Source organism: Microtus ochrogaster, linkage group LG1 (assembly GCF_000317375.1).
Source record: "Microtus ochrogaster isolate Prairie Vole_2 linkage group LG1, MicOch1.0, whole genome shotgun sequence".
NCBI classification, from domain to species: domain Eukaryota; kingdom Metazoa; phylum Chordata; class Mammalia; order Rodentia; family Cricetidae; genus Microtus; species Microtus ochrogaster.
Genome location: NC_022027.1, coordinates 54,950,074 through 54,966,239, shown reverse-complemented (window position 1 = coordinate 54,966,239; position 16,166 = coordinate 54,950,074). Strand labels below are relative to the sequence as shown.

General features: G+C 46.3%; 1 protein-coding gene across 2 annotated transcripts in view; it reads right to left on the bottom strand.

Moving 5' to 3' along the window:
• Lrrc8c (leucine rich repeat containing 8 VRAC subunit C) overlaps positions 1-15,603 on the bottom strand; it is an 81,854-nt gene extending 66,251 nt beyond the window's left edge. The window contains exon 1 of one of the 2 annotated variants that reach the window (XM_026785175.1): positions 15,535-15,603. The gene's annotated coding sequence lies outside the window, so the exon portion shown is untranslated. The remainder of the gene's footprint in view (positions 1-15,534) is intronic. The other variant, XM_013350932.2, reaches the window with a different exon arrangement.
• Between the last annotated feature and the right edge of the window lie 563 nt (positions 15,604-16,166).

Genomic DNA, 16,166 nt, shown 5'->3' with positions numbered 1-16,166 from the left:
TGTGGTAGCATGTAGATTAATAGAAATGGATTAATTTAAGTTATAAAAGGTAGTTAGAAACAAGCCTAAGTTAAGATCATGTTTTCATGATTAAGAAGTCTCGGAGTGGTTATTTGGGATAGAGAAAGACTTCCCTCTGTATGCTGTGAATTTAACGAATGAATAAAGAAACTGCCTTGGCCTGTTGATATGGCAGAACTTAGGTAGGCGGGGAAAACTGGACTGAATGCTGGGAGAAAGAAGGACGAAGTTAAGAGATGTCATGGATCTGCTACAGGAGATAGACATGCTAAAATTTTGCCGGTAAGCCACTGAAACGTGGCGATACACAGATTAATAGAAATCGGTTAAATTAAGATGTAAGAGTTAGCCAATAAGATGCTAGAGCTAATGGGCCAAACAGTGATTTAATTGATACAGTTTCTATGTGATTATTTTGGGTGTAAGCTAGCGGGGCAGCTGGGAAGAACAAGCAGTCCCCTCCTTCCAACAGATGCACATCCCTCGTAGTGGAACCATAGGCCACGGATAGATCAGGGACAAGGAGGGAATGTTAGCTCCAGCTGTGAGCCCACTGGTGACTCCAATGGAGTCTCAATCCATTGGCCGCATGGATGGCCCTGGATAAACAGAAAAGCAAAACTAAAAGTCACAAATCTTGGAAAGGACCAGGTCATGTATGAGCTTGCCAAAGAACAAAATTTATTAATAGAATTTTGGCATTCAATTAATATTTCTGATAAGAAATAACTGATCAGAATTATTTTTGTTAATTCCATCAAAATGACAACTAATATTTTAACACTGATTCAAAGAACAAACATTTGACCTACTTTTTAAACCATATTTTAAAAATTTAAACTTAATTTTAAATCTGTTTTTCAAGTCACTGATTCTGTTATTATTTTTATTATTTCCTTCTTTAGTTGGGGGACTAACTTACTTTCTTATATGTAAACTAGATAAAACTAAATTTGTGTGCTGTTTTTTATCGTTATTTTGGTTGTTGCTTTTTAGTCGTGACAGAATAAACACAGGGCTCATACATAACAGGCAAGCACTGTGCCGCTGAGATTATCCCCAACCCGAGGATTCTCCTAATATAAACACGTTGAGTCCTATAAAGTTTCTTTGCCCACCTGTCCACCTATCTCTCATCTGTTCATCCACCAACCTACCTATGCCTCACCTGAGCTGTATTTCATCATGTTTTTCTAGTAATTTGGACGTTGTATCTTTATCATTCAGTGCTGGGAATGTTTTAACATTTTCTTGAATTTGCTTTTGAAATAAAAGCGTATAAAAGTTACTCATTTTACTTACAAGCATTGATCTTCTTGTACATGTCTTTACAAAAACTGTGTGTGCATGTGTGTGCTCATGCAGAGACCAGAAGGGGCGTTGGTCTCTGGAACTGGAGAGAAGATTGCTGATGTAGGTGCTGGGAAACAAACTTGAGTTCTCTGGAAGAGCATCAAGTGCTCTTACTGACCCATTTTTCCAGCCCCTCCTCTAAGTATCTTATTCTTTCAAAGTGATCAAAAAATACAAATAAGATTACCCTGTTCTTTCTTGAAATCGCTTATTGGTACTGGAGAGATGACCCAACAGTTAAGAACACTGGCTGTTCTTCCAGGGGACCCACCCAGATTGGGTCTTTTTGCACCCACAAAGTGGCTAATAATCATATCATAACCCCAGTACTAGGAGATAAGACTCCCTCTTCTGGTGTCTGTGAACACTGCACGCACAATGTGCACAGACTCACAGGCAGGTAAAACATTCATACGTGAAAAATAAAAATAAACCAATCTATAAAAATGATGTATCGTGTCTGTGAGTATGGGCTCCCATAAACTACAGAGGCAGGCGTGCAGAGGGTTGCTGACACCAAATCCAGGCCGTGAGGCTTGCGCACAAGCAGCTTTTGCTCCGAGCAACCTTCCCAGCTCCTATTTTTCTGGAGGAAAATTTATCCTTTATTCTGACTGTTTCGGCCTGCAGGGAACATGCTTTGCTTTCTCCGTCTTTCTTTCCAGATGTCAGTCTACGGCAATGATCAAGGGATGCTTTCGCTGTGCTGAACCTGCCTGCAGTGTGATGTGAAGTTTATGTTTTACTTTTGTCAAATGTGGGCAACTGATAGCCTTTATCTAAAACCGTTTTTTTTTTCTTTCTTATTTTCCCTATTTTTTTATCCTTCTTGAACATTGTTTTTTTTTTCATTATTTCATTATTTCTTTGTGCTAAATTTAGTCCCTTGCCGTAAGTTTTTGTTTGTTTACTAGCTTCTGGGATACTCCTTCTTCTGTGGAATCTGCTCTTCTGTGTTCCTTTCTGTGACCATCATCTCAGTGTGTCAAGCTCAGGCATGTCTAATCTGACCACAAGCCACTGTGTGCCGTGGTGCATCCTGGGAGCTCAGCCATGTCTAATCTGACCACGAGCTCACTGTGTGCCGTGGTGTATCTTGGGAGCTCAGCCATGTCTAATCTGACCACAAGCCACTGTGTGCTGTGGTGCATCCTGGGAGCTCAGCCATGTCTAATCCGACCCTGCGCTCACTGTGTGCCGTGGTGCATCCTGGGAGCTTTGCTCACCTGGCTGAGTCCAGTGGTCAGAAAAGCTGCACTGGAACCATTAGGCGCTCCACACTCTCTACACTTTGAAATGTACACAGCAAAATGTAGTGCGAATTCTAATTGGTCTTAATAATAAGAACCTGGAGTCAGATAGAGGCGTTAATGCTGAAGATCAGAGAAGCAGAGCAGTAAGTGACTAGTTCTTATCTCTACTGAATCCTCAGACTAAAGGGGTGATCCTGTTCTTATCTCTACTGAATCCTCCTGTCTCTATGAAGCCTCACACTGAGTCCTGAGCTCCTGTCTTCCCCTGCCTTAAATTCCTCTCTCTGCCCAGGCCTATCACTTCCTGTCTCTACCTCCTTAGTGATGGAATTAAAGGTGTGAGCCATTACCACTAGGCTCTGATTCTCTTTTAGAATGATTCGATGTCTTGTAGCCCAGGGTGGCCTTGACCTCACAGAGATCTGACTACCTCTATGAAGGAATAAAAATATGTGCCACCACTGCCTAGCCTCTATGGCTAACAAGTGTGGCTATGTCTGTACTCTGTCTGATCTTTAGGCAAGCTTTATTTGTTAAAGCACAAACAAAATATCACCACAGCAAAAGGTTACCAGCACTTTAGACCACAGACCCTGTGCCCACTCCACCATCGTAACGGCAAGATCTGCAGGCTGCTCCTTTCAACCAACGCTTTTCAGCTACTGGGCTCTGGGGGTGCCATGCTTCGATGGCCCGGGCAGCTTCACAAAGGAAGTAAACACAAAGATTTGGACCTCTGGACTGGCAGGATTTTGTGTAGTTTTCTGGGTTAAGAATACCAAACTGCTTTACAAGTCACCCAGGCTGCTCACAGAGAGACGGCTGCAGTATTGATATTGTCCCATGTGTCACTGTGTGTCAATTACTTCAGATCTTTACCCTTTACACTACAAAACCTGTGTGTGTGTGTGTGCGCGCGCGCACACATGCACACTTGTGTGTTCTCTCCAATGACTTCTAAAGCTACTAGGGGCTTTTTCGGGTTAGACTGCACTTTGTTCCAGTTTCTGTTTCTTTGCTGAGTTCCTATCTGCAGAGCCGTCAGGATCACTTTTCCTTCCACACTGCTAACAACAGCTGTTGGAACTTGTTATTGCCTAATTCCATCACTTGGCTCATTCCGAAGTTAATTTCTGATGATAGTCTTTGTCTTATTACGGGTTGTGTTCCTTCCCCTGTGTGTTTCCGTGTCTGATTACTGATGTTTACTCTAAATGCCTCTGGAAAGCGCTGGTTTTAGGTGCAGCAGATCAGCGGTGTGGCCCTCCTCAAACTGTTAACTCTGTGCCGCACAGTGGCAGGGGCTAAAGCGTGGACCGAGGCCAGAAATCTGCCCAGCTATCGATGTCTCTCCTTTGAGATCAGGCAAACATTTGGGAGGAGTTTATATGCGGATTTGGGGGTTTCCCTCCACTGCGCTGCCACTGGCAGGCTCTGACTTGACCCTCCGCTTTTCCAAGTCAGCAGGACTGCAGGGCTGCAGCGTTTGGTTTAGGATGGAGCAGCTCCCTGCAGCAGGAAGCACCCAGAGGTTCCAAAAGAGAAGCCTAGCACGACCTCACCCAGTGCAGTTTCCTCTCTTGGAAGCCCTGCACACCATACTGGTGTTGACTGCGTTCTCATGCCTTCCTTGTCTAACTTGTTTTCTGAAAGACGTTTGCTAAAGCAAGCCCCTCTTTTTAAAAAAAAGTTATTTCTAACCCTTAATCTAGCAAGTTATTTCAGTGTAGAGTACCTTTGAAAACAAAACAACAACAAAACTAAACCAAACCCAGAGGAGTTCTATGTAAGCGTCTACGATAACTGGTGATTCCTGATGCTTCCATCAAAATCCAAATCTCTATCTCACTGGTACATCACCAAAGAATGCCAGGAGAGCCAAAACTCCCACCTTAGGGGTTGAAGGGTTACCGTCCTGGGCCACACACCACTGCTAGCATTCTAACACCGTGAGAGAAAACACGCCGTAAGGAACAGTAACCGGGGAGCCGCCAGCATTACCTAGTGAAGGCGGAGGAGAGCACAGGGAATCCTGTGAACAACTGCAGTTTTTGAAAGTGAACTCGGAAAAGCACAGGCAGGTTCTGTAAAGGACGATCTGCACAAACTTGACTCTAAGAAGGACAGCAATAGAGAAAAGCTCACTTGCTGAAAAGCACCTTATTATGGATGCTACGTCCCCCTGGAAAATAAGACGCAAGTTTCTTCCATTCATAGCGCTGCACGCCATTCCTATGTGCCCTGAGCCCTTTACTGCTCCTGGCAATGTATCAATATGCAAGTATTTGTTACAATCTGTCCTTCCCAGCAGCTAGTAACTGAGCAAAGCTACTGTGACATGCCGTGCTGAGACCGTCACGTTTGGAGATGAATTTCTTTAGCACACCAATCCCACTCCGATCTAGGGTTATACTTTCATAAGAGGGACAAGGCCCACAATAACCTTCCTGAACACACTGCATTATCCTGAGAATGCCAACTGTGTGCGCATGCACGTGTGTGTATGGGGGTGCACAGATGTTTGCTGGCCGAAGATCAACACTGTCTTCCTCGGTCTCCCTGCACACTGCTTTCTGAGACAGGGTCTCTTGCTGAACCTAGAGGTCATCAACTTGGCGAGGCTGGCTGACCAGTGAGCACCAGGGGTCTTTCTGGATCTGCTCAAGGTACTGGGGCTACGGATGTGCACTGCCGAGCCTAGCTTTTACGTGGTACTGCGGATCCGAATCCAGCTTCTCGATGCATGCATGGCAGGAACTTATCAATTGATCTCTTTCCCCCAGCCTCAGAATCTCAACTTTTCAGGAAAGAATATAATCTTTGCTGAGTGTGGTGGTGCCTGTCTTTAATTCCAGTACTGGGAGGCAGAGGCAGGTGGATCTCTGTGTGTTCAAGACCAGCCTGGTCTACAAATGGAGTTCAGGAAGCCAGGGCTATCCTGCCTCAAAAAAGATTAAAGTCGTTTTAAAAGACTCAAATATATATTTTTTTAAAAAGAATATAGCTTCTTATCAGAATAAGTCTTAGAGGCCTCTCAAAAAATAGGGGTCCCACGGGGATTAATAATATAGGCAAAATCATTTCTAGCTTGAAATTGGCACCAGGTGGCCATATGTACTTCTTGATGTTACCTTTTAAAAGACAACATGCTGAATGTACAGGACAAACACACAGAGGCCAGGTGCACACACTGTATTAATTAGATCATAGTGAAACAGTATTCATGTAGATTATGTTTTGAAAATATTAAAAATACCAGTGTGTTATCAGTGCTGGGCATCAGAACTCTAAAAACACAATATAGACAAAGAAATCCAGAGTGACAAACTCAAATATCTTAACACAAAAACAGAATGCGATGGATGATATTTCCTTGGCCAAGACAATCTGTAGAGACTGTCAGGAGTGACATGTTTCATTGTACTCTTTGAATAAACAAACAGGACGCACGCACACACACACACACACACACACACACACACACACACACACACGCACGCACACCAGGACATAACCCACGACTTTGTATTCCAACTTAAAAATTAATTCAACATGAAACAAAAGTGATCCGGAAAGTTTCAAACTTGATCTGGGACAGCATCTATTTGCAAGGTATTGCCACGGTCTCCCTCAGCGAGGAAATTAAGACTCTGATAAAAAGAAAATTTAAATGAACATTAATAGAGAGCAGACATGTTCTTGGAAATCTGTTTCCTGGACACCTAATTAATTACTAGCTGTCAGTCAAGGGTCTAGTTAGTAATGTAGGCTGCCCTTTAGTGTCAGCATTCTTGGGACAGAGGCAGGTGGATCTCCAGAAGGTCAAGTCAGGGCTACACGGCGAGACTTGTCTCAAAACAATAGTTTAGTGATACTCTTGAATCCACGTTTTAAAAACAAGTCCACCATCCACTTCTCACATGACGTGACGCTCAGAATTCACTTTTAGATGAATCTCCCATCCCACCCCCAACACCACTTTTTATAAATTATTTATCCAGCAAGTTTTTGTAGCAGCTTGCTAGCTGGCCAGCACCATCTACCTAGGAAGACCTACTTTTATGCTAATGGCGCACAGCCTTTCTCCGCCTCGCATCTCCCTCACTCATTCAGTCATTCTTTTAGCACACCTGCATGGACAACAACCAAATCGTCACCACGCGTGCTTACATGGCTTCTTTTTCTTCCCGAGGCCACCTTGCACGTCCATCCAAACAGTTCCCTTATCACTTGCCTGTGTTTTTTTTTCTTCATTTCATTCTACCAAACTCCTTCTAAATCCTTGCTTTAGCGCTCACGTGACCGTCAGATGCATGTTTTCTAGCATGCAGACCTCAGCCTTCACAAAACGCCGAAGTTCCTAACTCATGGCCAAACCCCACCCTCCGCTGCAGACCCCCACTTCCTCCGATGGCTGGAGGAATGCTCTGCAGAGCTACGCAATCGCCAGAAGGTCGAGTGCAATCTGAACAGCATTTCCCAACATCACGGATACACACACTGTCCTGGGCTTTGCTGAGGTCCAGGGAGGCAGAGTGATTTATCTTTACAATGCTTTCCCAGTGAAGTCATTCTGTAAGGCTTCAAAACAGAAAGGACTGACCAAGCAATCATCTGCCTATTGTTCCAGGAGGTGGGTACAAGTTACATCTTTCCCATTTACCAAAAGCACGGAGATATTTCAAAATGTTTCTAATTTTCATAAACTCGAAGATATTTAAAAGGGACTACTAAGTGATTCTTAGTGATTTTTGACAAGTGCTTAAAATACACAGAAAAAAAGGAAAGCGGAAGGGGAACAGTCGGGAAGAGGAAAGGGACAGGGGATGGGTGGGAGGGGATCAAAAGAGGGTGATGAGGTGAATATTTCCAAAATGTATTACATACATGAATGAAATGTCATAATGCAACACATTATTTTGAATAATTACACATGCTAGTGAGCCAAGATCCAGGGCAGCCATGACTACACAGTGAGACCTTGTCTCAAAACAAAACAAACGGATGGTGGTGGCACACGCCTTTAATCCCAGCACTTGGGAGGCAGAGGTGATCTCTGTGAATTCAAGGCAGCCTGGTCTACAGAGTGAGGTCCAGAACAGGCTCCATAGCTACACAGAAACCCTGTCTTGAAAAGAAAATTATTGGGGCTGGTTGAGAACACTGGCCGCTCTTCCAGAGGTCCTGAGTTCAATCCCCAGTAACCACATGGTGACTCAACCATCTGCCCTCTTCTGGCCTGCAGGCACACATGCAGACAGATCACTGTATACATAATAAATAAACATTTTTAAAAAATCAGAAGGAAATGATATGCTCCCAGCTAGAAGGTAAGAAGTCTCGCCACTAACATCTATAATATCAATAGTTCTTGAACGGCTGTGTCCCAGGGACTCCTTGAACACTGAGGAAAGAACAGGGAAGGAGGCTCTTGCTGTCCTGGATACTTTCCTGTCACCAAACACCTTTCTGAAGGTTTGAGGTGAAAGTTGAAAAGAAAAATATAGTTAAAATGAAAGCTGGGGAAGAGAAGGATGCCCTGTTTGTGAAGATGGAGCGTGCCAAAGCATGCCAGTCTCCAGATGTGGCCAACAGCTGGGGAAACAGACCCCTCACAGCTCCAGAAGATGCACCAGAAGCCCAGGCTTTTGTTCCCCAGGGAACTTGTGCAAGAAACCAGGAAGCCAAGAAAGCCCTGGGAGCCCCACCATCCCCAAATATCTGCACACTAAAATCTTTTTAATAAGGAAGTGTTGTAATTATGAAGAAGTATAAATTCTTTGAGATAGACAAACTCATACTTGATAAATAACTGAGCAGTCCCAAAGAAGCTTGGCTTGTATCAGAGCATCCGCAGGAACAGATGAGGGGTGATGGATATGAAAACTGAGGGGGTATGCCCATCAAGAGAAAAGGGATGCCCGGTCAAGGAGGCTTTGGGAGACAAATTTAAGGGTATAAGAATTTTGTCAATGTAAAATTTAGGTAGTCAGTTTAATTCTTTACAAATGAATTTCAGCTTAAGACAACGGGGGCTGGAGAAATAGCTGTCAATCATGAGCATAAATTAGATCCCAGCATCCAAGTTCTTCTTAAAAGCCAGTCATTTGTTTTCCTAGCAGGGGAGAGGCAGAAACAACAGATCCCTGGGGCTTGCTGGTGAGCCAGCCTAGCTTTATCGCAGAACCAGTCCTAGTGAGATGCTTTATCTCAAAAACAAGGTGGATGGCTCATGAGAAGTCACAGACCTCACACGCTGCCCCACTGCACAGAGCAAATTGTTTCTTTTTTATTTGTTTGTTCTAACAGAATCTCTCCATGTAGCCCTGGCTGACTTCCAACTCAAAGAGATTCACCTGTCTCTGCCTCCTCAGTGCTGGGATTAAAGGCTTGTGCCACCACATCCAGCTAAGTGTGTTTCTTATAAATACAAATAAAAAGATAATTGTAGAGGGTTTTAAAAATTAAGACATCATATATATTTACAAAAAATATATTGTTATATTGGCTATTCTGTCTGCCTTCAGTTGTACATGGCTCCTCTGTGACTTCTAAATGTATCATAGAGCCCTGTAACCATGTGTTCAACAGGGGTCATCTTGCTGGGAAGCCCTGTAACCATGTGTTCAACAGAGGTCATCTTGCTGGGAAGCCCTGTAACCATGAGTTCAACAGAGGTCATCTTGCCCTGGCAAAAGGTAAGGTTGGGCAGAAAGTGAGAGGTGGGGGAGGCACAAACAACTCTTACTGACTGTGGTCCACCCAAGGCCACAGTCCACAGAAACACAATGGACCTTCGGTATTAAGCTTTCTCACGCTCTGTCCTGTGTTCTGGGGCCTTGCTGCTTTTTCTGGCATGGGAATAGTTTTTATTTTCCTGGGTCTTTGGAAAGATTCTTTAAGGAACACATGCCAATCCTGGATTGCTCTAGCTCAAACACTTCCTTCATCTGAGACACTTTCTGTGACTTTCTCAAGTTATAAAACATCTTTCTGAGCTGGGCACAGTGGCTGAGTTCAAGGCCAGCCAGGACTACACAAGAGATCCCATCTTTGCCAGCGATGGTGGTGCACACCTTTAATCCCAGCACTTCTGAGGCAGGGGCAGGCAGACCTTTGGTCTACAGGACGATTTCCAGGACAGTCAGGGCTACACAGAGAAACCCTGTCTTACAAAAACCAAACCAAAACAAAAAAGAAACCCTCTCTCAAACCCCGCCCCCAAAATATCTTTCTGATAGCTGATTTCCAAATTTTGCTAAACTTTCCTTAGCCCGCATTGCAATTTTTTAAAATCAACAGCTCTTTGGTAAGACACATCACCAACTACAGAATAATACTAAAACAAACAAAATACAAAACAAAAAAACACCCAAGAGCTGGCACAGACAAAGGGTACAGAGATGGGACTCAGTAGGAGCATGTGATGTATGAAGCCTGTGCAAAGGCCTGAATTGACTCCTGAGTTCATGTTTGCCTGTTCACACACACACACACACACACACACACACACACACACACACACACGCGCGCGCGCGCACGCACGCACACACGCACACACGCACACTGCTTCCTCATCAGAAAGTGTTCCTAAATTTCCTTTTACAGTTTGTGATGGGAAAGGACTCTTCTAAGTAAACGGTCCAGCATTTCTCATGTCTGACTGCCATTCTCCACCTCAACACTTGGGTCAGTTCCCACAGAGTCCCACCCGACTATCTAAAGAAACCCTCCGGCACAATATTGTGCTGGCCAGGGGGCGGTGGTAAGGGGGCGAGCATTTCCACTTCCGTGTTAGCTGTTCAAGGCCAGGTTAGCTTCTCTGCACTCCTGTTGCTCTGGAACCCACAGACTCATTTTCACAGCCCAGGAACGACCAGCAGGCAGCAGGCCTCCAGCACACAGCCAAGCCTCCTTTTTCCATTCCTTGCATCAGCAGTAAAAATGGACTGGGCTTTACATCTGGGCTAATTCTCTCTTGAAAGTGACTTCCGGTCGCAGGCTCCAGCAGTGTCATGGCCAGTTCTATATCCCACACAAAGGTTTTGCAATCTTCCTTGCTCACTACCTCACACTTCTGAGGCTCGCTTGCCTTGCTCTCCAGTAAAGGCATTGCACACACACACACACACACACACACACACACACACACACACACACACCCCAGCCCCTTGCTCCAGGCAATCTGATTCCAATGTGCTCAACGGATTTATAATGCAATGATGTTTATTACATGACTCTAGGAGCAATTTATAAATGAAACATGTCTTCCTTTCATGGTGTCTAAAGTTCTTTAAGAACTGTGACCTTCCAGTAAATGTAATACTAGTGAAACATGGTAAGTGAAGAAAGGGGCTGGGGAGGTGTGAGTTTGCCCTGCAAGTGTGAGCCTGGGTTCAGATCCTCGGAACTTATGTGACTGTCAGGTGGAATCAGAGTTCAGAGAGAGGGGAGCTCAGATGAAAACTGGCTAGCTATATGGTGCGCTCCTGGATCAAGTAAACAACCCTGCTTCAATAAAGAAGACGAAGTGCTCAGGAAAGACTGGTTGATAACCATAAACCTCCACACGAGCTCGTACATATGTGCAGCTTCATACACATAGAGCCCACGTGTGAACACAGACAGCATATACCCTGCATACATCCACGTAAAAGAACAAGCACAGAGGTTGAGATGAGTAAGTCTTAAAGGTAAGCAAGGAATGTGGGCATCTTTCCTAGATGCCGTGGAAGGATCGCTTACAAATACATGGCTGGTCTTTCTTTCAGGACATAAATAACATCAAGATGCTACCCTCAGCAAAGAAAAATAAACAGAAAAAGATCTGCTACATTCCACGACTTACTGTTGTTTGTAGAATAATACCGGGGAAAAAACAACGTGAAAAAAATGGAAGCATTAGAGCTCCTGTTGGAAGTGCAACCGGACTGAGGGAGGATGCAGAGGGAGGTCAGGGGCTGGAGAGGAGGGAGCATTTAGCTGCGCAGTATTGCAGAGGGGAGTGATGTGGTGGAGGGTGAGGTGTGTGGTGGGGAGATACTGGCATCCTCATGGTGTTTGAGAGATAAGCAAGGCTGCGAGACCCTGAGCGGCAAAAAACAGGAACACTTGTTTGCCAAAGCATACACATTCCAATCCACTGATACAGTTCTAGTAAGTTCTTTAAAATATGCTGCGCAGAACAAAGGAAACACTAAAAAAGGTGAGAGAGCGTCTAACTCAAGACTTCAAGAACGGATGTTATTCAAAGTTAGATATGCTAAAAACGGATTTAGACCAACCCCGGATAGCTGGAGGAAGAGTGAGTCTATGACAGATTGACTAATCACCACCTGCAGGTAAAAACACAGAAAGTGATAGCAGAGACCTCCGTGGGCTCTAGACATCTAGACGGTTACAGAGATGGAGTCCTTACTGCTTCTCTGCTAGACAAGGGCGCTGTCTTCAGGGGTACTGCTTCATCTAATTCATACACGACACAGACTCTAACACTCCACTACACGGGGAAACGGGGGGCTCGGCATGGCTCAATCCCGTGGGCCCTTTGAATACCTATTTTGCACTGCATCCAGAAGTTGACAGCGACGATGCCTACCTGGGGCTAAGCTCTGTACACCAGTCCAATTTAAAATGATGCAGATATTCTACTGTGATATATGTTAATGCTTTATTTACTTATTTATTTTTGAGAAAGGGCTTCCCTCTGTAGCCCAGACCAGCCTGGAACTCACAATGCCAAGACCAAGCTCACCTTAAACTTGTAGCAATCCTCATGTCTCTGCCTCCCGAGCGCTGGGATTACAAAATGTCTCACCAGGCACTGCCACCATTTATATTTTAAAAGAAGTGGTATCAAAGACACATCCACAGGAATGTCATCCTCATGGGTTGTAACATGCCATCAGGGATGAACCAAGACTAGAGACACAGCCAGCATTCCATAGACGAAGGAGGAAACCCTGGCAATGTGTTACAGTCCAGGAGATACTGTTGCCATGTGGATAAGCCCAGCCAATGGGCAGGACAGAATGGTCCTCTGGGGTGTTTCAAATTATTCACTTAGTTACAATCAGTCAAAAGAACATAGGCTTTGGAAGTAATTGTCCTTATTCAAAATTCAAATTGTGTTGCATAGCAGAGGCCTGGCAAACCCTAGAGAGGTCACTGTATGTTCTTAATTTCCGTTTTCAAGTGAAGGTGTTACTGTTAGTTAAAAGCATAGTTAGGTCAGAGGAAAAAGAGGAGGCTTTAGATAGTGGGGAGAAAGTGTAACATTAAAAATTCAAGAGAACCAGGTATGGAGATTCACACCTGCAACCCTATCAATCAAGAGGCTGAGGCAGGAGGATTACCAGGACTGTGAGGCAAGCCTGAGCTGCAGAGTGACGCAGTGCCTAAACTCAAACACTGTCTGCGTTCAGCTAGTATTTATTCCAGCTGCACGGCCTTTGGCAAGTCATACACTCTGAGCTCCGTTCTATAAAATGGATACAGCACCATCTCTCTCAGGGTGGACCGAGAGATATCAGGACAGCCAGTTTACATTAAGGAGATGCCACACACTAAATCATTAAGACAAGTCTCGCCGGATTAAGTAGAAATTTCACTTCATTTCTCTTTAAACTTGGGTTATATTATAATGACACCAATGACTATAGATTAAAATACTACAAAAGGTTTAAAAACCATCGATGGGTCTGATGCCTATAATCCCAGCACTCGGGAGACAGAGGCAGGCAGCCCTCTGAGTTTGAGGCCAGCCTGGTACAGGACAAGTTCCAGGAGAGCCAGGATACACAAAGAAATCCTGTCTCAATCAATAAAACAGCCATAATAATTTTATAAAAACTGGGCCTTCGGAGTTAAGAATATTTCTGGCTCTGTGTTGTTTGAAAAGATAAATTTTACAGTGGGCGGTGGTGGTGCACACCTTTAATCCCAGCACTCAGGAGGCAGAGGCAAGTGGATCCCATGAGTTCGAGGCCAGCCTGGGCTACAGAGTAAGTACCAGGACAGGTTCCAAAGCCACACAGAGAAACCTTATCTCACAAAAAAAAAGCTCTTCTTTGGAATGTAACTAATTGATAAGATTGGCTAGTACCCATAAAGGCCCAGATTCAGTCACCAGCACAGAATAAACTGGACATGGTAGCATACTCCCCCTAAAGCCAACGCTTGCAAGATCAGACGTTCAAAGCCATCCTCTGGTAAATAGGAAATCTGAGGTCAGTCTGGGCTACATGAGACCAATAAAACAAAAACTCACAAGATTTGGTTAAATAAAGTGCACAATCAGTCTGAGAAACAGATTAATGTCATTAGCAAAGGCTTCAGGTGATTTTATTGATAAAAACAGTAAATCATGCTTACTGCTTTTCACAGCCATAGAGATGGTGGCCCTACCTGCTGTCAGTCTAGGATATAAAAAAAGGGAAATATTTGTGCTTGCAAAACTGCCCTCTACCTCCCCAGCTGGTCTTAAGTCATAAGAAATTCTATTATCATACTACTATTACGGAGTTGTGTACATCTAACCCGATAGCTTTGTCCACAAGTCCAGCATGGATTGCAAATCTGGATAAGAGTCTAAGAAGTTCCGATTACAGCCAGGTTTCATAGCTTTGTACAAGTCGTTAGAGAATAAGAGAGGCTTGGCGGTTTGCAGACTGGTGTGAACCAAGAGGTTTAAAATCACTTGTATTCCTGTCACCTAGATGGCATCTCAATGTCTGGTCCACTCTGAAGTCCTGTTCCAGCTTCTGAAAGCCACTGCATACCTGGCAGAAACGCGAGCGACCGTCAGTTGGGACCACACTTCTTAGACTATTGCAGGCTCTAACGGGTCCTGCAAGCCTCCGAGCCAAACTGTCACAATGGTCACTTAAGTCTTATTTTTTTCCAGTTTAAGGATAGGATCCCGAAAGTGTTTAGCCGATTTGTTGTGAGGGTAAAATGCTTAAGGACTTGGAAACCCAGTGAAGTTTTGCCCTCACCCTCTAATAAAACATCCGCATAAACAGGGACCAGGGTGGGCTGAGCCATTGAAAAGCCAGGTAAACTCGGAGGATTTGAAAGTAACTGAAATCTGAGGAACACAGCCGAGCGTGTGGGGTGTGTGTGTGTGTGTGTGTGTGTGTGTGTGAGAAGAACTGGCTATTGGACAAGAGAAAGGCATTTACAGAGCACACCCTAAGGCTCCTGGGGGACTGGATCCATCTCGAACACCTCTATTCTGGGAACCACAGAAAACGACGGATCAGCAAGGCTCAGTCTGGGATGAAGGCAGATGTCCTGACCGCAACTGCGGGCCTACACACCTGACCTCCGGGCCTCAGGATGCGCAGCAGCCCCCTCCCGCCCCCCTGGTCCTGCAGGTGAGCGGGCTGGCGCTCACTCTATCCCCACGGAGACCACGGGTTTCCCCCTCCTTCCTCAAAAAAGTGTAACTTCAGGCATTCCTGGGAGGCGAGAGCGTTGGGTAAAAGAACAGGAAAAAAAAAAAAAATAGGCCCCAGCATCTCCGGGATTTTGAAGGTTTGAAGGTATGGAAAAAGGAGACTCGCTCAGGCCATCCCTACCGCGACCGCGTTTTCTCCTCGTGCGCCCCTCCCCCAGTCCCCAGAACCTGGTGCGGTCGAGCTGCGCTAGGCGCCAGGCTGGGGGGGGGGTGTCCCTGACACGGATCCCAGGACCCTTGTGGGTTGGGTGGGGTTGGGATTGGCGGGCTCCCGGGACCGTACGCTGGGCAGGCGACCACATTGTGCCTATCCCAGAGCCCGGAGGAGCCAGGGACACGAATGAGGCGGGGTGGGCGCATCCGGGCTGGGGCGCGCCGGGAGGACTGAGTCGAGTGGCCGTGTGTCTGCCGTCCCTCTCCATCCCTCCGTGAGTCCCCAGTCCTTACCTCTGGGAGCGAGGGTGTTGGCAGGAGAGGGTGCCGGGGCTCGGCGAGCTGTGTCCGGATTGGGCTCAGCGGCGGCCAGCGACCTCTGTGTCGCTGCTCATGGTTTGTCGCGCCCAGAGTGCTGCGGCCGCGGCCACGGCAGCGCCTTGGTCCTCGTCCTCTTCGCGGGCTCCGAGCCGGGACGCAGCTAACGCCCCAGCTCCGCAGCCCTGTTTCTCCTCCCCGGTGCCTCCCCGGCCGCGAGCGGTGCCGCCTCCAGCGCCGCCCCGCGCACAGCCTAGCCCGCGGTAGCCAGCGCCGCCCAGCGCCCGGCCCCGGGGTCGCTGCCGCCTGCCGAGCCGCCGCCGCGGTGCCAGCCCCGCTGTGACGCAGGCAGCGGTGCCCGGGAACTTCCTCCTCTGCAGAGACCACCCGGCGCCCGAGGCGGGCGGGCCTGCGCTGCAGCTGGCTGCTGAGCACGGCGTTTCGCACCAGGAAAGCAAGCCTCTCCGCCGCTGGATGATTGCGCTGCTCGGAACCGCCCACCTGGCGGGCACTGAAGAGGAAACCAGCTGCATCCCCAGCCTCCCATGCGCATCCCTAGCAATGCCAGAAAGCGGGTGGCTTCTGTGCGGGCGGCGTCGCCTCCCACA